The sequence below is a fragment of the Quercus lobata genome, chromosome 4 (genome assembly GCF_001633185.2).
Source record: "Quercus lobata isolate SW786 chromosome 4, ValleyOak3.0 Primary Assembly, whole genome shotgun sequence".
Classification (NCBI taxonomy): Eukaryota; Viridiplantae; Streptophyta; class Magnoliopsida; order Fagales; family Fagaceae; genus Quercus; species Quercus lobata.
The window spans coordinates 59,861,583-59,883,622 of NC_044907.1; the positions used below are offsets into that span (position 1 = coordinate 59,861,583).

General features: G+C 38.2%; 1 long non-coding RNA gene across 1 annotated transcript; it reads right to left on the minus strand.

Moving 5' to 3' along the window:
* Nucleotides 1-17,080: 17,080 nt before the first annotated feature.
* Nucleotides 17,081-20,836, minus strand: LOC115987670. The gene is made up of 4 exons (XR_004091183.1): nucleotides 18,646-20,836; nucleotides 18,403-18,573; nucleotides 17,872-18,332; nucleotides 17,081-17,755 (listed from the first exon to the last, which is right to left on the minus strand). It is a non-coding gene; the product is annotated as an uncharacterized LOC115987670 (long non-coding RNA).
* Nucleotides 20,837-22,040: the final 1,204 nt, after the last annotated feature.

Below are 22,040 nucleotides of genomic sequence, written 5' to 3' on the forward strand. Positions count from 1 at the left end.
AAACCCTTGCGAGCCTTGCCCCCAAGATCTAATACAATGCGGAACATCAGCGTTGTACCATCGCAAGCAAAGTCTTGGCCAGCTACCCCACGCCAGCCCATCCAAGTGGAAGGTGTTGTTGGTGCGGAGGCTGAGCCACAATAGTAGCAAAGGAATCCAGGAGACAATGCTAACCTTTTCATTAAGATGATGCAATCAATGAAGCATACCCAACAATAGTTGGTAGAGGAAGTTCGTTAGCTAAAGGTTAACAAGACTAAAGAAAAGGGTAGTCAGCACGACCTTGAAAATGTAGCTGACAAAGAGGAAACCTCGGCAGGCGGATGCCCATAGAACATAGAATAGCACTTCATAACGATGGCAAATGTTGCGGCATTGTTGGAACGAGAGAAGGCCAAAGCGCCAAGTAGAGATTCTACTCGAGGAGATCACAATACCCTATGAGGTTGCTCAACAAGCCATACCTTGATAAATACCAGCCACCATAAAGGCACTGATAATACAGGAAGTGTAAAAGCTACCTACAGCAGGATTCATCAAGCCAATCCAACACCCAAAATGGCTGTCCAATATTGTACTTGTCAAGAAAAAGAATGGGCAGATCAAATGTTGTGTAGATTTTAGAAATCTAAACCAAGCCTGTCCCAAGGACGAATTCCCCCCCACCAAACATGGAACTATTGATAGATTCTGCTACTAGACACGCCATGTTCTCTTTCATGGATAGGTTCAGTGGCTACCCATTGTCAATAAGCACCATCGGAACCTTGGCACCCATGCATTCAATGGTGATTTGCAAGGGTCTAATGTGAGTAGCTCCTTCAAGAGGGAGATCTTCATTGGAAAAAGCAAGAAGAGGATGTGAGGAACCCTCAACTCCCATGAGAGACAAAACTTCTTGTGGTGTAGTATCTATAGGTACTTCTTCTCCATTCAAGATGTCCAAGAGAGCCTTACGATGCTTTAGAGAGGCCATGAGCAAGTCCCATACGGACACATAAGCTTAGGTCTTTTTCAATTGCATTAAGACCCTATCTTCTTCTTCTTTATCTTCTTTTCCTCTAGTTCTGTGGGCTTAGACCCTTCCCCTAGATCTCTACTAGGATGATCCTTTTCCAAAAAGGAAGGCTTGTAGTGCTTCCCACTCCTAGTGATATTTGCTATATTGTCCTCTAAAACCCTCTTCTTCAATTCCGTCACTCCTTTGGAAGTATTCCCTATATTGCTATCACTTCCTTTAAGACTCATCTTCTTCATCCTATATTCCTTGGACTTTCATGAAATTGATATTGACATTTGTAGTTTCTATCAACTTTGAACAATCTCACTCAATCTCATCTACTTGTACCCAATTTTGATATGGAGGAGGAGCCTTATGGTAATCGGCCAAGGGTTCTTTCTAATATTGGGCTTGGTGATGATGTTCGGATTTGGAAGGGTTCCATTGTCTATGAGGTCTTGTATCTTGTGTTTAAGGTGAAAGCAATTATCGGTTTTGTGGCTGGTTTTTTGGTGGTAGTGGCAATATTCATTAAGGTTCCAAGTGGAAGGTATAGGATTAGGCATGGGTGTGGGGTCTAAAGGCTTGACGAATCCTTTGGAGGATAGGTTTTCATATGCTTGGGTGAGGGTCATTCCTAGGTCAGAGAATTCTCGGCAAGCTTTCTTTGGGTAGGCTAGTGTTTGTTGGGCTATGATGGCGCTCACATTTACGAGATTGGGTGCTTTAGTGGTGGTTGCTCCTCCTCCATATGTTTTCTTGGTTGGAGGCTTACTCTAAACCTTTTCCAATTGCCCATTGTTGATTGTGTCTTCAATTCTTGTCCCACAATCACATAGTTCTCCAAATGAGCTAATAAGCGATGACAAAAGCCTACTATTATAAGCTGGAAGCAAGTTCTTGATGATCATGTTGAATTGGTCTTTCTCATTTGGCCTATTAACCATTCTAGATGCTTTGGTCTTCCATCAAGTCATGTATTCGGAAAATTTCTCCCCTACATCTTGTTTGGTAGTCTCTAAATCTCTTAAAGTCACATCAATCATGGTGTTGAAGATGAATTGGTCCACAAACAACTCCACTAATTCATTCCACACCTCAAGGCTATAGTACCACCTTAATGCACCTCCTGTAATCGAGAGAGGAAATGCATGCAAAGTTTGCTTCTCATCTAGCCCTTTCATTTCAAGGATGCTTAAGTATCTCCTCACATGTTTCTTTGGATCTCCAGTCCCATCAAAATTTTCTGCATCAGAAATCTTAAACTTGGGAGGCAATGCAATAGGAGCCTTTAAACTCATTCCTCCCATGTTATAGAGGTAATCATCCATCCCTTGCGCCTTTCGGAAGACGAGTTGCATTTTCTCCATCTTTTCCTTCATAACCATGGTTTCTATGGTGAGCTTCTAAAATTGCTTGCTCCTTTCATATTCCATTTTATCCTTTTCGTCCCATTCTTCATCTTCCTCCTCATCATCATGGATTTCCACATATGAAGGCTTCTTGAGCTTAGACTCTTCCAACCTAGAGAGACACCCTCCCATTCTCTTAAGGGCCACTCCATGTTCATCCAAAGCCTTAAGGATCTTTTGTGCCATTGGGTCTTCCATGGAGGAAGTCATTGTTTCTTGGGGGCTCTCTTCTTCGTGGTGTGTGTCCTCAATCTTGATCAAACGCCTTCCTTTCTCTCGAATCCAAATGGGAGTGGGGATGTGTTTTCTTGACTTTTATATGCAATGATGCCTGAAAAAAAACTCCATTTTCATTAAGTTCATGTCCCAATTAAAGGTTTCTTTTAAACTTTATATGTTCTTAGAAAATTCTTAGGTTCATTTTAGTGAAGACCTAATTACAATGTCACTCCCTTCCCTCTCATGGATTTTTGCCCCTTGTTTCATTGGGCTTTGGTCCATTTACAATAAAGGTCTCATCTTATTCTTATGGGCTTTCATTAGAATGCACTTAGAATTTTTCAACCCTTTGTCTCAAACATGGGCTTACAATGTATTCATCCCCTTTGGGCTTTTCATTTTTATTCATTATTTCATCAATTTTTTTTCATGAAATAGCCCTCTATCTAGAATATATTGTAGCCTCCCTCTCAAATTCTATGAAATTCTCATCATTTTGGACCTAGGCATGCGACAAAGAGACCCAAGATTAGGGAGAGTCCATAGCGTATTTGTTACCTTAGGTCCAAAGTCCTCTTTTTCAAAAGGGTTTTTTCCACTTGGGCCTATGATAGCAATTAAGATATGGTCTTATGAACCTTTCAAGTTAAGATATGCTTTTGGATTTAGGGATAAGCCTCTTATATGTGAGAACTTCTTCTTTTTTTATCCCAAAACATCTTAGGTTATACCATAACTTTAGGGCCACCCCTTCCATTTTTAATATCTTTTATTTGTCCTTTAGAATTAGGTGAACACATGGTATATGATTGAACAAACAAGAGATATATAAAGGGTATCCTTTGTGATAGGGTCTAGGATCCCTCTAGTGTGGGTAGGCTCCCTAAGGCTAAAGGGATAGATAAGTAGGTCACTCATAACTAAGTGGGCTATTATTCCAACCACGAGCCTAAGTAGACCCCATAATAGATTGGTAGCAAACCTTTTACGTACTCAAAGCCCATTATAGGCGATAGCACCGATTATGAGTTGATGGGATGAACTTCAGAAAATTTGGGTCTGAATAGAGCCTTCCATCTTCCTACTCATCACCAACCAAGGTTAAGGGACAGAAGAGAACAAGTGATGTGTGAGCAAACAAGTATTGAGATAATTTTTATTAAGGTTAAGAAACAAGACACATAGGAATCAAACTCACCATCCCCAATGGAGTCGCCACCTAGCTTTTGCAATGGTCTTGGAACCATATATATAGCATCCGTTCCAAGGAAGGACCTTCGATCTTACCACCTAAGTATGGGTTCGGAGTTTAGGTATGCTCTTGGAAAGGTGTTAAGCACCAAAGATAGCCCAATCCTAATGTCGGCCTCCCATCATTGTGTCTTAATCTTAACCCTATTAAAAACTAATTCCATATGATGGGTTAAAATGAATTGACCCCTTGCAATTAATTAACTAATTACCCAAGTTAATTAATTGGGTTCAATTACATGCAATAGAGTGGTAGCACAAACAAATCACCAATTATACTAAATGTAGTGGAAAATAAATTTCACATAGGCGATTTGTTTACAAATGGGGGAAAACCACCAAATCAAAACCCCACTGAGTGATTTTAAGACCACCGCTCCCAAAAATCTACTATTATCAATCACAAGTGATTACAAGTATAAGGAATCTTACCAAACTCTTTGGCCTATCCTAAAATACCAACCTACAGTTAAACCCTTACCCCAATACCCAATTGGACTTGTATTGTAGCGGCTATCTTTCTGTTCAATGCACAAATCCCAATACATGACTAACCAATGATGCACAAATCCCAGTACATGACTAACTCTAGCAACTTAAAGAGGTTATTGACTACAAAGTTCTTCAATTCATTAACAATGAAGATCAAGAAACTCTTTGGTCACAAAACCCTTAGCATAAAGACACAGTAGCTTCTTTAGAGAAAATAATTAACTATGGCACTTTCTGCATATATTCTACTTGTATGACGAGCTTTAAAATAAGCCTTATATATGTCTAGGGTTGTGAAAAAAGAAACCCTATACAAATATACAAGCATGGGCCAAAAACCAGATTTTGAATTTCTAATTTGGTAAGTCTCAACAAAAACAGCTTATGTCGAGCTTCAACATTAAATCTCAATAGAAGCCTTTCTATCGAGATTGTTGTCGAGCTTTAATGAACAACTCTTCTTAACTTGTTTCTTGGTTAGATCTTCATGGCTTTAACACTTGACTTGAACAGCATGTTTCTTTTAGTCTTAAACCAATCCTAGATCTACCCAATTACAAGTAAAGTGCATTTTGTCAAAGGATTAGCCAATTACATAAAATATGTCCCTAACACAATACTTGTATTCTAGACTCAAACACACACTAACATGCATCTAACATATAACATGGCATCTTTCATCCCAAAACACATATCCATCCATAAAGAAATAAAGAGCCAAAACCACACACAACCCTAACATTCATCTAATCATGGCATCAAGGTATTCATTACATCAGAAAATCCTAATACATCTAAGCATGCTCCATCATATCATACCAAGGCAGCGAAATAAGCATGGTGGGCAGACATAGATTCATCACATGTTTCCCAATATATTTAGGCATGAAATCACACATCAAACAAGCATATTTATTATATCAATGCATGAACATTTCTAATACATGACTTACCCTTCACTTACCTTGCAGCAACTCAATACCTATGGCATTATGCATGAGCATGTGAATGCATGTTCATGGCACCAAATATAAAACCCTAATCCAAGCATGTTGAAAGAAAAACAAGCACGTGAGGTAGAGGCAAAAATACATATAATCATATGAAAAGGCTTTAAAAAAAAGGGCAAAGCATGTGAAACAAACCAAACAACCAACATAAGGAATTTGGATTAGGGTATGGTTGCGTACGCAGGATTTAACCTGCGGACACATTCTCATGACATACGTGTGTGGGACTTGTTCAAGAACCCTAACCTAGAAACCCGAAATAGAAAACAGTGCAAAAAAAAAAAAAAAAAAAAAAAAAAAAAAAAAAAAAAAAAAAAACCTAATTCTAACTATCTAGCATGATCAAAACACAACAGAACTATAAAACTAGCCTAAGCAAACACATAAAAGCCTAAACTATGTAAAGAAACAAGATTAAAACTAAAAAGAAAGATAGAAAAGGAAAAAGGAAGTAAGAAAGAATACCTTAAAACAAAATTTCCTAGGCTTGATTTTTGACTATTCCCCTCAGTCAAATCTATTACAATTCAACAAAATAATGATTAGAAACTTTAAACTCAAAGGATTGGGGCCAGAAAAGGTCTCAATCAAATAAAAATGACTTGAGGGTGTTTTGTGAAAAACTCCCTTTGTATTCACTATTTTCTAGTGAATCTTAAGTTTTTCCCGTGGGATTTCTGTGTGTTTCGAAAAGGTACCATGTAAGGCTTTTTATAGTTGAAAAATTAGGGTTTGGAATAGCTCCTAGATGATGTGGGGTTCATTCCAAATCTCAACCATTATTGCAAAAAATTTGCATTTTCCATACTTCTGAAACCTTAGTTGCGTACACAAGAATGTGACGGCTTACACATGTTTTGGCCCATGTATGCAGGCCGCTGCCCACGTACGTGGGCCGAAGGCCACTTTTGTCATTTATTTCCAAAAATAGATTTTTGTGCATTTAAAAAGTGATGTTTTCCATTTTAACACTCTTCAAGTCAATTTAATATCTAATTGGGCTCTAAACTAGCCTTGGGCCTTAAAGTTCGAGCATCATTAGGGAATGGGGGCTCAAGTCATAAAGGGCACAAAATGTGGTGTCCACAAGCCCTCGGTCAAGAGACTCAGAGGGTGTGGTTTGGTGGTGGTGGGGGGGGGGGGGGGTCTATTTTGGGGTTCCTACCGAGGCATTTTTTGGGGAAAATGCCTTGTTAGGATGGCATATCGCCCAAAAAAAAAAGCAAGCAAAAGGCTTGGACCACCTAATTAATGCCATAGAGGTAGGTAGAGACAGAGAGCCTCCAATCCTTATTCGTTCGGGTAAGTTAGAAAGGGTGAGAGGGAGAAACAAAACAAAGGAGTTTTGTCCTAGGATGGGGAGTGGCACAGCAAGCACACTCTGGGTAATGGTAGTGGCCGAGCAACCAACGGGTTAGTGGATGATCTTGAAGGGATGCCCACAAGAAGCCAAAACGGTTAGTGAAGCCTTAAGGACAAAAGGGAGAAATCCCATGGAATCAAGCAATATAAAATAGGAGAGGTAGCCATAAAAATAAAAATAAAAATAAAAAAAGGAGGAACCCACGAAGAGGATAGCAAGAAACTAAGAGCAATAGGACCTAAGAAAGAAAGAATGCGGTAAAAAAAGAAAGAGAGAAAACACGGCAGAAATAGGGGCATGCATCAATAGATCATCTTTTCTCTCCTCTAGACACACCCACTTTTTGGGATTCTATAAATCATAATCCAAAACCATTTAGGTCCTTTCTCCAGCATAAGTAACTTCAATGGCAGAAACCTATAATGAGGTTATTCGTGTTGGAGTTTGGTTCCCTTTTTGGATTTATTCCTACTGAAAGACTCAACCCAGGACTGGGAGAGTGAACTAACGTTATTGCGCTTGTCTAGAGTTGTTGCCATTGTCCTACCATGGCTTCTTTTAACTTGTTTGACATTTATGTTACCATTTGTTCTGCCGCAATGATTCATGCTACCAGTTGTTTTGCTATAAAACCTTTTTTTTAATTATGTTTGCTATATCAGTTGTTCTACTGTAGTATCTTTTTTTTATTATTATATTTGCTGTATCAATTGTTCTGCTACAAGATTGATTATTATTTTGATGTACCAGTCACCCTATGGTGACATCATTTGATATACTTGCTATATCGTTTGTTCTGCTGTGGTATTTTTCTATTATGTTTACTATATCAGCTATTCTGTTGTGACGTCATCTGCTGCGTTCGCAAGGACGCACAGCTTGCTACAGCGTTCTCCACCCTATCTAAGCATTGGGCATGCCTAGCTTGTGCACAAGCTAGCCTGTAGTATAATCCCACCAGGCTAGTCTCAATTCCCTTACCCATTAGTTCACAAGCCTTGGTGTAGCAGAACAAGTTTTGGCCCGTTGACACAAAAAGGCCCCCACAGTAGTCAACGTAGTTCGTTGATATATTAAATTAAAATAAACATTATAAATCTTCTCTATTTTCTAGCATGGTTTTCAAACCCAAACCATTCAAATAACTGGAAAAGAGAGAGGTTTAAGGTTTTTAAAATCGGACCAAGGTTTAACCGAAGTTGAACCATGATGACGTCAAATTGATTTAATATTAGTTAAAATACAAATAAATGTATTAAATGTATAAAAATATAGAAATTTACCCTTAAAAAAATATAAAGCAATTAAAACAACTTTCAAAATAATTTTTGTTATTTTTATAAAGTAAGTAGAAAATAATAAATATAAACAAGTTTTAAAAAATTTTGTTTATTAATCTTTCAAATAAAAAGCATTTTAATTTAAAATAAAATTGTTTTTAACATAAATTTACAAATTTCATATTCATATTTATTGATGTAAAAGCATAATTCTAGAACAAAAATAAATTTAGAAAATACTATTAAGTAAATAGTGATAAAATTAAATGCATAACTATTAATCTTTAAAATTAAAATAAATATAATATAAATTTCAAGTTTGATATAAGGAATCAAGCCAGTACAGTGGTTGTTGCGTTGGAGGTCTTAAATGTGTTGGAGGTTGTTGGTTCTACACTTGATGAATGCATTTCTCCCTATTTATTTCAAGACCCGTTTTCAATCCCTAAAGAACGGGATTAGGGCTCGGGTCATGAGTACCGGGTCGGACCGTCGGGTCCGGTCCAGATTTGATAACCCTGTTTTCTAGTGCAATATAATATAATTGATTTTCGCGAAAGTTGTGCATTTACATGGCCTCTGCTTTTTATGTTTCAAGTAGAGAAGGAGCTGTTTGTGAAGTTTTGGTAAGAAAACAATGTGTGATCTTTGTCAACTTAACAGGTCGAAGATGCAAAGAAAGAGCGACTCAGCTTCAATGTGATTCATGTTTCTGCAAATCCTTATCTGGGTATGTTTGAAATTTGGTAATGAAACTTTCAATTTTGTTTAATATTAGTAATTTAGTTTTAAAGTCAGCCGCATTTTCTTTGATGTTTCAAGCAGAGAAGGAGCAGCTTGTAATATAATCAACCATCTTCTTTTGACATTTTACTTTTAGTATGCCATACACAGTACTCAGCTTTGCAAACTCGAGTACGAATACAAATTTACAAAGAAATTATTAATTTGTTTCGCTTGGCATTTTTCAATTAAAAAAAAATCCACTTCAGCGGGTGCTACGGTGACTTTTTTATGGAACTCAAGTTTCAAAAAAGTGATACTTCCCTAAATATTTCCAAAACAAGCTCAAGTTTCACAAATTCGACTTCCAAAAAAGTGATACTTCCCTAAATATTTCCAAAACAATAGTAAATTGCTAAAATTTTTGACCAACAATGGTATTTGGCCATTTTGACACCAAAAAACAAAAAAAAACAAAAAAAAACAAGCAGTTACCAAACATATCCTTAACAAACTAACAATAGAAAATAAAAAAGAAACTAATGATGGACAACTAAGGCCTAGCAATTTTTGTGGGACCATTTTGGAATTTTTTTGCATTTAGCATTATTTTTATAATATTTTAGTTAGTTGTCTAACTTACAAAACCATTCAGCAAACTAGCATCTCGAGTGTCTAAAACTCAAGTTTCAAAATAGAATTCAAGTTTCCAAGTCTTGAGTTGCAAGTGGTGGCATTTGATGTGGAAAAAAAATCCACTTGGAAATCGAGTTTTTAAGACTAGAGTTCCACTATTTTATTTCCCACCATCTATTCTTCTTCTCGTCTTCTTCCTCCACCCAGTATTCTTCTTCCTCTTCTCCACCCAGCATCTGTTATTCTCCAACCAGATCGTCTTCCTCTGTTCTTCTTTGTATCTGGTTCTTTTGTTTCTGGTTTTATGGAACTCGAGTCTAAGAAACTCGAGTTCCAAGTGGATAAATTGTTCCACCTCAGCAGTTCGAACTCGAGTCTTTGGGGCTTGAGTTTGTCACCGAACTCGAGTTTCACGAACTCAAGATGTTAGTTTCCTAAATGGTTTCAAATCTATGCTTACTAACAAAATATTCTCTAAAAATTATGCTAGATGGCAAATATCCCGCCATTTTGGGACTTGAAACTCAGCACTTGTAGTGCCACTTTTTATTTCTCTCTTCTCTCTCTCTCTTCTCCCCTTTGTCCTCTCTTTTCTCTTTTGCAAAATCAACACTATTGGTGCCATTTTTGTGAGCAATTCGAGACCTACAGTACCGAATTTTACATCTCTCATTTTGTTAAAAAAATGTTGCACAATACATATAAAGCCTATAAACTCAAATTTTAGCATTATTTATCTAAATTAAATGATCTTTGTTGTATTTAACATGAGATATTATTTAAGGACAATTTCAATTTATCTCTCTATGATTTGACAAATTGTTATATTTGAACCCCTACCACTAACTATTTCATTTTAATCCAAACATTAAGGAATCAAAATGCAACTATTGAAAAAACTTGTGGGAATAAATAATAATTTGGGCCAAACCACAATTGGATAATTTAACTGTCCAAAAAAGTTTAAATTTTGTTAATTTGGATGGAATACTAATAGCTTCATTTTAATCCAAAATGTAGCTGATCAAATATAAGAATTAAAAGTTTTGGATTAATTGTAATAGGATCAAATCACAAAGATAAAATTTTTTAATTTATTATTTATTTCCAAGTGGGCAAGATGCTTGTTGTCATATTTCCAACTAACCATGAGAAGCCTATACAACATTTGAATTCAAATTTACCAACTAATTGCGTGTGGTTGAGTTTTTCCACAGATCTTTTTTTCGGACAAAATCCTTACTGAGATTAAAAATAAAAGTAAAAAGTATATTTATTCTCAACTTTGCCAAGTTGTCCTCTTTTTCATTCTTTTAAGTGAAATTCTTACAGGCTGAGAGTCCCTAGTTGTACTTGAGACGCAAATATCAAATAGGCATATAATCAGAATCACCATCATCTCACTTCTTCCATTCCATATTCTCCCTCACCATCATCAAATATTGATTCTAATAGCTAGTACTCCCACTCCCGTCTCATTTTGAACGGAACATTAGGATCCTGAATTTTTGGCTCAATCAAGAATGTTCAACTTTATTATTTGTGTTCATATGCAAGTTGTGTTGGAAAAAGAAGAGGGAGGGAGAGAGGAGAGATGGGACCCACAAGAAGAAGAAGATGATAATAATAGGAGCCATTGGCATTCATTCAAAGATAGTTGGGTATGTATGGACACCACATATTTTTTCCTTTCTTGTCTCGATCAATCTTTTTCTTTGATGTTGGAAGGTAGTAAGGATTGATGCTGTTAACATGTAACATGTTGGCCCCAATCTTAGCTGTCTGGTGATGTTCCTACCACCGTCCACCATATTTTATATATATATATATGATCCAACATCGCTATCTCATGCCACTTCACTTGAGATTAAGCATTGGCTTCCTTCCCACGCAAAATATTGCTAGTGATAAATTAACTTTAAATCAAGTCTTAAATGGAACCGCGTCGAGTCGAAACATTTTTCTTAATAATTCATTTTTCCTAAAATGATGACATGGGATAGGATGGGATGGGATGCTACATGCTGTAGTGTGATCTAGTTAAGATAAGCAACGAGGCGTTCTTCCAGAGGCATTGATTTCATAATGTGTGTGTGTAATCTTATTTTGGAAGTAAAACAGAGAAGTTTGAAAACATGCTTATGTCGTTTCCTCATCTCTACTTCAAATTTTCTTTCTTTCAGTTTCTTGGAGCTTAGGTTTCACTTATCGAGTGATGATCTTTTTCTTTGCAAGGGATTTGGCTTTTGCGTTCACATCTTCTGTTTATGAAATTCATGTTAGAAATTTCCTTAGATTCCTAATTTGACTTGCTTTAGGTTTTCTTGATATGAAAGGAAATGTTTTTCCTTGGTACAGAAGATAGTAATTCTCCTTGATATGGGAGGAAATTTCTTTTCTTGTTGAAGATCTAATTGGGTGTTATGTGTTCATCAAGAAATAGAATTGAAACATTTATAAATAGGTATTGTTGCTGTTAGAAATATTGAATGATTGTATTGTATTTTTCAAGTAATAGAATATACATGAGTGCCTTTATATAGGAGGCAGAGTGTATAGTACAAGTAAATGTGCTATATAAGTAAACAAGGTGGGCCTAAAGCCCACATACTAATACACGTTAACAACCCCCTCAAACTCAAGGTGGATGTGAGACCAACTTGAGGTTGTCAACCAAAGTACGAAGGTGTCCCTTAAGATGTGACTTGGTGAAGATATCTGCAAGTTGATCTTTAGAGGAGACTGAGATCAGTTTGAGAGCACCATGTGATGATAACGAATAAAATGACAATCGATCTCGATGTGTTTAGTCTATTCATGGAAGACATCATTGTGAGCAATATGAATGGCACTCTGGTTGTCTCAGTAAAGAGGAGTAGTAAAGGATGTGGACACACCTAAGTCCTTGAAAAGCCATCATAGCCAGAGGAGCTCAGATGTGGTATCAAAAAGGGTATGATAACAAACCTCTAAAAGCCAATTGTTGTACCTGAGAGGAAGATGTGTGACCAAGTCGAGCATGCCAAAGTGTAAGGGAAGAAATAGAAGAAATCACAATAGCTACAGCAACAGAAACAGGAGCAACAAGAGGAAAATGAAGGTTGTTCACGGGAAACATATATCCAACTCTGGGACCGGTCCCAAGCTCTTGTCTCATCCTCGGATCCTGCACAATACACCCAAAATAATCAAAGATAATGCGATAACCCAACTTAGCTAATTGTCCCATAGAAAATAAATTGTAAGAAATGTCAGGAACATTAAAAACCCTAGGAACCAAAAGTTGGAGGTCGAAACGGAACCTATATTATGACCAGACATTGTGGAACCATTTGTTATGCTAATATTAAGAGGGTGTGGTGCAGGTTTAAGTTTAGAAAATAAGGATGAGTGACAGTGAGATAAACTAGGTTGCCAACCAAGCATCTGTAAAGAGAGGGATTAGACAATCGTTTCCCCCCTGAAGGAGTCAAATGCGCATTAAGTTCAACTGGGGTGTCAACAGTTTTACTATCAATAAGTCTAGCTCGAGACAAGAGTTCAGAGGCATACTTAGGGATGGCAATTTTTGCCCGACCCGCGGGTATCCGGCCCGGCCCGACCCTAATGGGCCGGATTTTACCCGGTCTGATTAGGAATAGGGTCGGGTATGGGTTTTTAAAAAAAAAAACCCGAAGCGGGTCCAGGTCGGGTTCGGGTTTTATAAAAAAATCCGAGACCCGACCCGAAACCCGGCCCGGTTAAAAACCCGGCACCTAAAATTACAAAAATACCCTGTATATATATATATTCCTATATTCTAACCCTAATCCCTCATTTCTTCACTCTTCAGCAGCCGACACTCACGCTCCATCAGTCCTCACTCCTCACCTCAGTCCGGCAGTCCCTCTCCCTCAGCTCACGCAGTTAGCCAGTCCGACACTCCCTCACTCCCTCAGTCACGCCTCCCTCGCCTCCTCACCCTCACTCCGAATAGTGATGCCTCATTCCGCCACATCGGCAGCCACCACACCTATAAGTTTTACTTCTTCTTTTTATTTTTGTTTGTTTCTAAATTTTGGATTTGATTGGTTAGAAAAATGTAACCAAAAACGAAAATGAATTCTCAACTTCTGATTCCAGTTTTACTCCTAAGTTTCTTTCTTTGTACGCTTTTCTCTTTTTTTGTTTCTATTTTTTTTTTTTTTTTGGGTAGAAATAGAATTGTTTGATTCCTTAAGTTCTGTTTGTTTCTCTCAATAAAAAGTTCTGTTTTTGGTTTGCTAAAAGTTGTTTTTTAAATATCTCTAATGATTTGGTTGGTGATTTTTTGTATGATGGAATTTGCTGAATTTTTATGGGTTATATTTTTGTACTATTTTTTGAATTTGAATCATGCCCTTGGCTGGTTTTTGTTTTACAATTTTGGAATATTTTTTTTCAGTGTTTCATTAAAATTTGTTTGGAGGTTTTGATTATGTGGTGGTTCATTGAATTTGTTGTGGGTTTGGAGGTTTTCAATTTTTTAGCTGTGGGTTAGTTTTAAGGTTCGAAAATGATTTCGTATGTATTTCCTTTTACTTAAATGAATGGTTCTATATTTTGATAGTTTTGAACAATAAATGGTGTTTAAACATTTCTCTTGCAAATTCCTACAATTTGTCCTCTAGGTAACAAATATTGAGCTGTTGTATTCTGTGAGAGAGAATATTTTAACTTTTTTTTTTAAATTTAATGTTAATCATAAATTTACTCTGTTTGAAATTTATTTTCAATTAACAGGAGAACCGGGAAGACTAATTCGCGAACACTATAGAACAGCTTCTCAAGTGGTCCAGAACCAAGTTAGAATCTTTGCAATTTCACTATTGATATATGTATTGGACTGATTTGGCATTTGGCATTTGGGCCATGTTATCTAGGCTTGAATTGGAATATGCAGGCTTGAATGTAGGCAAAAATAAATTTGGGCTAATTTTTTTTTTTTTTGGTTGGCATTGGGCCCAATCCCTAAACGGGGCCCGCGGGGCCCACGGGGCCCGGCTGGGGCTGGTCCGGGCCCCGGGAAAAAACCCGGTACCCTAAACGGGCCGGGTCCGGGCCACGGGTCTTGCCCCACGGGTCGGGTTCGGGTATGAAAAAACCCGGCCTGAACCCGACCCGTTGCCATTCCTAGGCATACTTGGCTTGAGTAATATAAAGTCCATTTTTAGAATGAGTGATTTCAAGACCCAAAAAGTAGCTGAGATATCCAAGATCTTTCATCTCAAACTGCTGACTGAGAAAATCTTTGAGTTCTTGAATGCCATTGAGGTCATCACCAGTTATGATCATATCATCCACATACAGAAGAAGTAAAATAGTGCATTTGTCAGTGCGACGAAGAAATAAGGCAGAATCATAATGACTGGCCATGTAACCTTTGGCAAACCAAACTCGTGAAACTTGTTTAAGGCTATAAAGTGCACGTCAAATGTGACAAACTTTGTTTGGTTCAACAGAGAGACCAAAAGGAGGTTGCATATAAACTTCCTCACTTAAATCCCCATTAAGAAATGCATTTTTTACATCCATCTGAAAAAAGTCTCATTTACTGGCAGCAGCAACAGCTAAGAGGGCATGAACAAATGAGATACGAGTAACCGGAGCAAAGGTCTCTTCATAATTAATCCCATACTCCTGTGTAAAACCTTTTGCAACAAGATGAGCTTTGTAGCGCTCAATGGACCCATCAGAGTGAGTCTTAATCTTATAGATCCACTTACAACCAATCACAGATATTTTGGAAGTAAATCAAATAGATGAAGTTACCAACTAGACCACCACAATTGTATCTTTTCTCAAAAATGGAATACTCCCTCAAGATACAAAAAAAGCAAGGAAACTAAGGGTAAGAGCTACGAAGTTTGTCCTCATGGACGAGGTATTGTATAAAAGGGGTTTTCTCAACCCTATCTAAGATGTTTGAATCCAGACAAGTCTCTTTATGTCCTAAGAGATGTCCATGAAGGAGCTTGCGGAAATCATTCAGGGGCTAGATCCCTTGTCAAAAAGATGATCCATAGGGGGTATTACTGGCTGTCTATGCAAGAAGATGCTAAAGTCTATGTTAAAGCATGTGATAAGTGTCAAAAGTATAGCAACATACTTAGGCAACCATCAGAGTATCTTTCTCCAATGGTGGCCCCTTGGCCCTTTGCCTAGTGGGGACTTGACATTCTTGGTCCCTTTCCCATGGGGACAAGACAAATGAAGTTCTTAATATTTGGAATTGATTACTTTACAAAATGAGTGGAAGCAGAGCCCATGGCAAGGATCACTGAGCAAAATGTCAGAAATTTTGTCTGGAAGAATATAATATGCCGCTTTGGGATTCCTAGGGTACTCATCTTGGATAATGGATGCCAATTTGATAATGCGTCCTTCAAAGACTTTTGCGAGCAATTGGGGATTAGAAATCATTATTCCTCCCCCTCACATCCATAAGCCAATAGACAAGTTGAAATTGCCAACCTGTCCTTGTTGAAAATCATCAAGACCCGGCTTAAGAGGGCGAAGGGAATATGGCTGGACTAACTACCCAGCATCCTTTGGGCTTATAGGATGACAGTAAGGACCCCAACTAGAGAGGCACCTTTTAAGTTGGCATATGGAAGTGACACGGTCATACCTGCGAAAGTCAACTTAACTAGCTATAGGGTGGCTCACTACAACGAAAAGAATGAGAAGCAGCTTCGTCTAAGCCTTATCTTATGGACGAGATAAGAATGGATGCAGAACAAAGGGTGGCTCATTACAAAAATTTGATGTCCAAACATCATGATGCATTGGTGAAGCCAAGACAGTTCAGCATCAAAGATCTCATCTTAAAGAAGGTATATCTGGCTACAAAGAACCCTACTCATGGAAAGCTAGGACCTAACTGGCGAGGTTCATACTACTCGGAGGCCCTAGATAGACGGAACCTCGAACACCCATGGAACATGGAGCATTTGAGGAAATATTACCAGTGAAGGTGACTTGTTAGGAAGGTTAGCATGGACGAGATTAAGAAGTTGTTTTATATTTTCAGTGTTTATGTTTTAAAACTGTGTGTTATGTTTTTAAGTATTTGAATTTCCTATAAAGCACTAGCTACTGGCATGTGCTATGAACGGTGTCATGAACTAAGTCCCTTTGTATATAAAGTAATTTCAATTCCCTAAAGAAGGACTAAGTATTAGCATGGACAAGCTATTTGGACAATGCTATATACTATGTCCTTATGTCCATGGATGATGCTGTGTACAGATGTTGCATGTCCACGGACAATGTTGTGTACAGATGTTGTATATAAAGCAGCTTGAATTTCCTAATTTAAGTGTTTATGATTCTGTAAAATCAACATCCAAATGAAATGACAGGCATATAAAATCTTTGGACGCAGAGAATGTCTCGTCATAAGCTATCGTTGATAAAAAGGAAGCAAATTGTCATAAAAGACAATGAACAAGGGAAAGAAAAAATTCCCCAATGAAACTCATCCAAAAAGGATCAAAGACGAAAGAAAAGCATGCATGCAACATTTCTCATGGACAACACATCCAACCAGTCCAAATCATGGATAACATAACCAAGTTAATTTCCATAGATGAGTCCAAAGACGAGAAGTATAGACGGAAAATACTTGGAAAAAAACAACATAGATAAAAACATTCATAAATAAAAAGGGTAGACAACTATCGTCCAAAAACCCTTAAGCCTAAAAGGCAATTGTATCAAGACTTGTCGAAAAAGCAAAAACGAGCCAAATGTACTTAAATAAATTCAAATGATCCAAAACAACGGATCACATAAAAATTACAATAAAATAGAAAAGTTTGAAAAATTTTCATTAACTACTGAAGGGGATTTTCTCCGAAGGTAGGGTCATTATGAGCAGGCTGGGTTGTAGCATTGTCTTCAATGTTGACATCTTCAAAACTCTTCTGGAGGAGAGAACTTGCAGCACCAATATTAAGCTTAATAGGGGAAAAGTCCACCTCAGAAAAACGCTTCATCACGTCCATACGGAAATCTTCGAAGCCCACAGCATAATTTTTATCTAGAAGATCAGTATATGCTTTGGACAACTTGAATGTCCTTGATCACTTCGTCTTTGGCTCGTTCAAAGGACGATCTGAGCTCTTCATTTTGCTTCTGCAGATGATCCAAACGAGTGTCCTTTTCCACTATGCCTGCCCTTAACTCCTCTGCCAAGTTCTTCAGTTCCACCACCTCAGCCTCAAGCTTCATCCTCTCCCCTGTCTTGCGGCTTGAATCCTCCATATCACGGATTTTGGCCCTCAAACTAATTCTTTCCTGGTCCGCCTCAATAGCCTGTCTAGACGCTGCTATGAACTTTGACATGACTTGTATATGCAATTGGTTAAAAAAGATGGTTAGACGAGAAATGTCAAGTATGAAGATGCAAAAAAATAGTAATAATAATCATAACAATAATCACAATAAATACATAGAAATATACCTTGAAGAGATCATGAACTACAGAATGTTCAAAGTCTTTCAAGGACATGTCATAGCACACATTAATGTCCTCGTCGGTCACAGCCTGTTGAAACCTTTCCCAAGCAAGACCTTCATTTTCAAGAAGATTCATAGGAATGCTTCTGGGCGGTTTGGACAAAATAGTTTCAACAAGCTTGGATGGAGTAGTTTTAGCAAGGATGGATGAATCCAAGTCAAGGATTTGTATGGACGGTTGTTTGGAAGAAGCAGGAGGAAGAACAGAACTAGGCTTGACAAACTTAGACAACCCATGCTTTGCCTTCTTGTGACCTAGACGACTTGGAAGGCTTCCCAAGTCAATCGTCTTGGATAAATTCTTCCTTTTATCTCCAGCAACTGGACGAGGCTGAGATTAGGTCTTTGGCATGGTCTCATCGTCTGCCAAGCCTTTTCCCTTGTTTTCTTTCATAGTTGCTATCCCTACAAAGAAAAAGGGTGTTAGAACTTGGGTAAAACAAGTAAGAAAAAAATTTCAAGTAAAAAAGCTTACGTCTACGTGTAGTGAGTTCATGAGCTAAGGCTTCAATAGATGGTTCAAGCCCAATTCCCCAAGTGGCAAGACGCTAAAAAATGACTAAAGAATGGAAGCTTCTATCAGTGAATAGACGAGCTTGTTGGACGCGATCAAGATAGAATCTGCTCAGAGAATGTCGTCTTACAGCTGTTTAAAAAAAAAGGGGGGTTAGACGAATACAATAAAAGTTAGAAAATGTTGAGTAGAAAAGAAGCATACCTTCTGGACGAAGATTCCTTACCTTGCCAGTATAGGGAGGAAATGGATCCCTGCCTACCTCGATAGGGTTCCCAGCCCAAAAACAAGAGACGAAGAAGAACCCCGTCTTCCAATTCCTATCAAACATGGGGAGGGACTTAATCAATCTACAATCTATACCCGTAGCTGAGACTTGATAAAAGCCCAAGGATTGACTAATTTCAGAAGGCTTGTAGCAATAGAGGAACTCGTTCACAATAAGAGGATGATCCCCCTCAATACTTCCCTCCACAAAATCTGCATAGAGACGATGAGCCTCCATGCATTGGGGTTAAGCTGACAAACTCTTAAACCTAACCTAGTAAGTAACTCTTTGATGAAGGCATTGAGAAGCAACCTAAGTCCCCCCAAAAGGTAAGCCTCGTAAATACCTACTCCAAAACAAGGTTCATAGCACCATTCACCACGGACGAACAATCTAGGATTAAGGTTGTCTGGGATTTGGTACCAACTCCTAGGTGATGTAAGTCTTTTTTCATCGGTTTTGGAGGAGACCCCAATTGCACAATTAAACATAGTCTCCTCCTCACCAGAAAAGGACGAAGAGGCATTTGCAGACGTGCCAGTCTGTGACCCAGAAGCCACTCTCGTCCTTAACTCCTCCTAGAGAACCTCCAATGGGACCCTAGGAACTCCGGACGTGTATTGCTCGTTCGTCGTATTTCCTCCACTACTACTACTACTATCAATGGAGCTTCTATTAGAACTATCATGAGGTGGCACTTATAGCTTAAGGTCACTTCCTCAGTTCCCTACCAAAAGAACTGAAGCGTGATCGGGTTACTAGTGTCATATCATGCCAAGGCACAACCGACACCAGCGCCCGTCAAGGTGGTATGCTCGTCTATCTCCCTATTGTCACTATTACTAGACGAGGATACTACGATTTCAAACATTGTGAAAAGCTGAAGGAAAACCTAAAGACGAGATGGAAAGGGTACCAGGCTCTAAAAGAAGGGGGCCTAAAGACGGAGAAGGACTTCTAGACGAGGCGCTGGACAACAGAGGTCAGAGAAGAAAATTTGAGAAATGTGAGGAGGCAAGAAAGGAATTCTACTATTTATAAGTGATAGGCTTGGTCAACTGAAGCAACGTGACCAACTAAAAGAAACCATGTGGTACTTTTCTTGAAGGATGAAACGACATGATGGATGAACCTTAGGATTGTACCATGTGTCAATAATCAAAGACAGAATTCAAAAAAAAAAAAAAAGGACAAGAGCAGTATTGACAAACAACACAAGGACAAGGGGGCAACTGATGAGGATCAACACAAGTATTACTTGTCCTTGTGTTGTCGTCCAGAGTTTAGCTATGCCTATACCAAGTCATATGAGAATGAGAACATACACATCTGTTAATAACCAAGTGATACGATGAAGGGAGTTCTTCATGGACGAGTTGATTTAGACAGCCATACGCATGGATGATAAAATTTTACTCGGTAAATTCTACAAAAAATTCTCCAAAGGTTCTACATAAGTAAAACATGACACATTACTTAACACGTGGAAGGAATTCCATACACTTCGTTCCACATATCTCATTTTCTTCATTAACCACCAATATCACCCACAATGGTGATAGGTCCCAAACAAGTAGACCCACGTCAAAGTCTCTATAAAAAGGAATAGGCCCCATCTACCAAAAGTAAGTTCTGACCATTTACTATCTCCCATCCTTGTGTCCTAAAGAGAAAACTGACTTAACCGTCAGAGGGTCCTTGATTGGGTCACATCGGTCACCTTTGATAGTTCTTTCTTTCTTTTCAAGATTAACAACCATCATCATAGTTCGAAGCATTCCAGCCTACTGATTTTCGTGCATCATCAAGCTTTGCCACATTTTCCATTAAAACTTGTCTTACATAACTTTCTGAAACCCTAGATGCGTACGCATGCTCGTGGTTGTTTACACATAGGTTTAGGATGCGTACGCACCCTTAGGGTTTCTGTAATGTTTTTCTTTCTTCCAAAAACATCCTTCAACTAAAGAGTTTCTTTGGTTAGATCCTACCTAGTATTATCGTTATTGGGGAACATGGGCTCAAGTCATAAGGTGTACAAAATACGGTGTTTACATTTGCCCCTCTTTTGATTCGTGAGCTTCATTAATGGAATTAAAAAAATTTAAAAAAAAAAAAGAGAAAAATTTTTGTTTTGATGTACGACTTAAGCCCAACCAATGCACATGGCAAACACGCATACACAAGGTGAGGTGCAAATCCCAAAAGTTGTGTGGGATTCATGTGTCTGAAGTCCCAAGGTTGTTGCTGGGAAACAAGTGTGACATGCTCACTATCCAAAAGCCTAGTTTGCCAATTGTTAAACAAAAGGTGAGTGACTCACTATCCTAGAGTCACCAAAAAAGAAAAATAAACATGGCCAATAGCCTCAAACATCAATCCAACAAACAAGGTGCTCTTATGAGCTAGAAAGAGAACGTATCTGGGGGTGTCCGTCTATCGCTCTTGCCTCAAACTTCTCCTAGTGGCTTTTGCCGCTAGGTGACTCTTGCCTCTATCTCAATCTCTTCTATTCTAGGTGGCTTTTGCCTCTATCTCAATCTCTTTTGTTCTAGGTGTTCCAAAAGTCTCAGTGTACGTGTTCAATTCCAAGAAGGATATGTACTGCAAATCCACTTTCTTCTATTCTAGGTTCTCTAAAAGTCTCTAAGGATATGTGCACAGAGTCTGATGTCTTCTTAGGGTGATGGTGATCTTCTGTAATCTTGGTGAAAAACTCGCTCAAGGTGTTTTCCAAATGTTCTGGTGATCTTCTGTAATCTTGTGTAAATCTTGGTCCATTAGGGGTTTGTCATTTTAATCTTTAACTTCCTGGAGGGCTTTAGTGCAAATTCTAATTTTCTTGACTCACTTAGGAGTAATCTTCTGACTTGTAATCTTTCTGAGGAATCTATGTGCAGATCAACATTCATTGACTCACTAGGGAGTAATTTCATCATTTCGGGACTTTCTGAGGCTTCTATGTAATTCCCCATCTTCTCGACCCATTGAGGGGCAATTCTGTAATTTCTTGTGCTCGGGCAAGTTTGTAATTCCGATTTTCTGATCCACTACGGATGGTTCTGAGTCTTTCTTGATTTTCTTCTTCTTTTGAGGTCCACTGGGGATTATTTGTGATTTTCTAGACTTCTTGGGGATTTTTTCTACAAATTTTGAAGTTTTGACTCTTTTTTTGGGACTAAACTACATATACTTTAGCAAAGAGACCTCAATTATACATAGTTTAGCCAATGGGTACCCTTTCCGCCTTTTTCATTTTTCCAACGGATACCAACCATCTCTCTCTCTCTCTCTCTCTCTCTCTCTCTCTCTCTCTCTCTCTCTCAGAAAT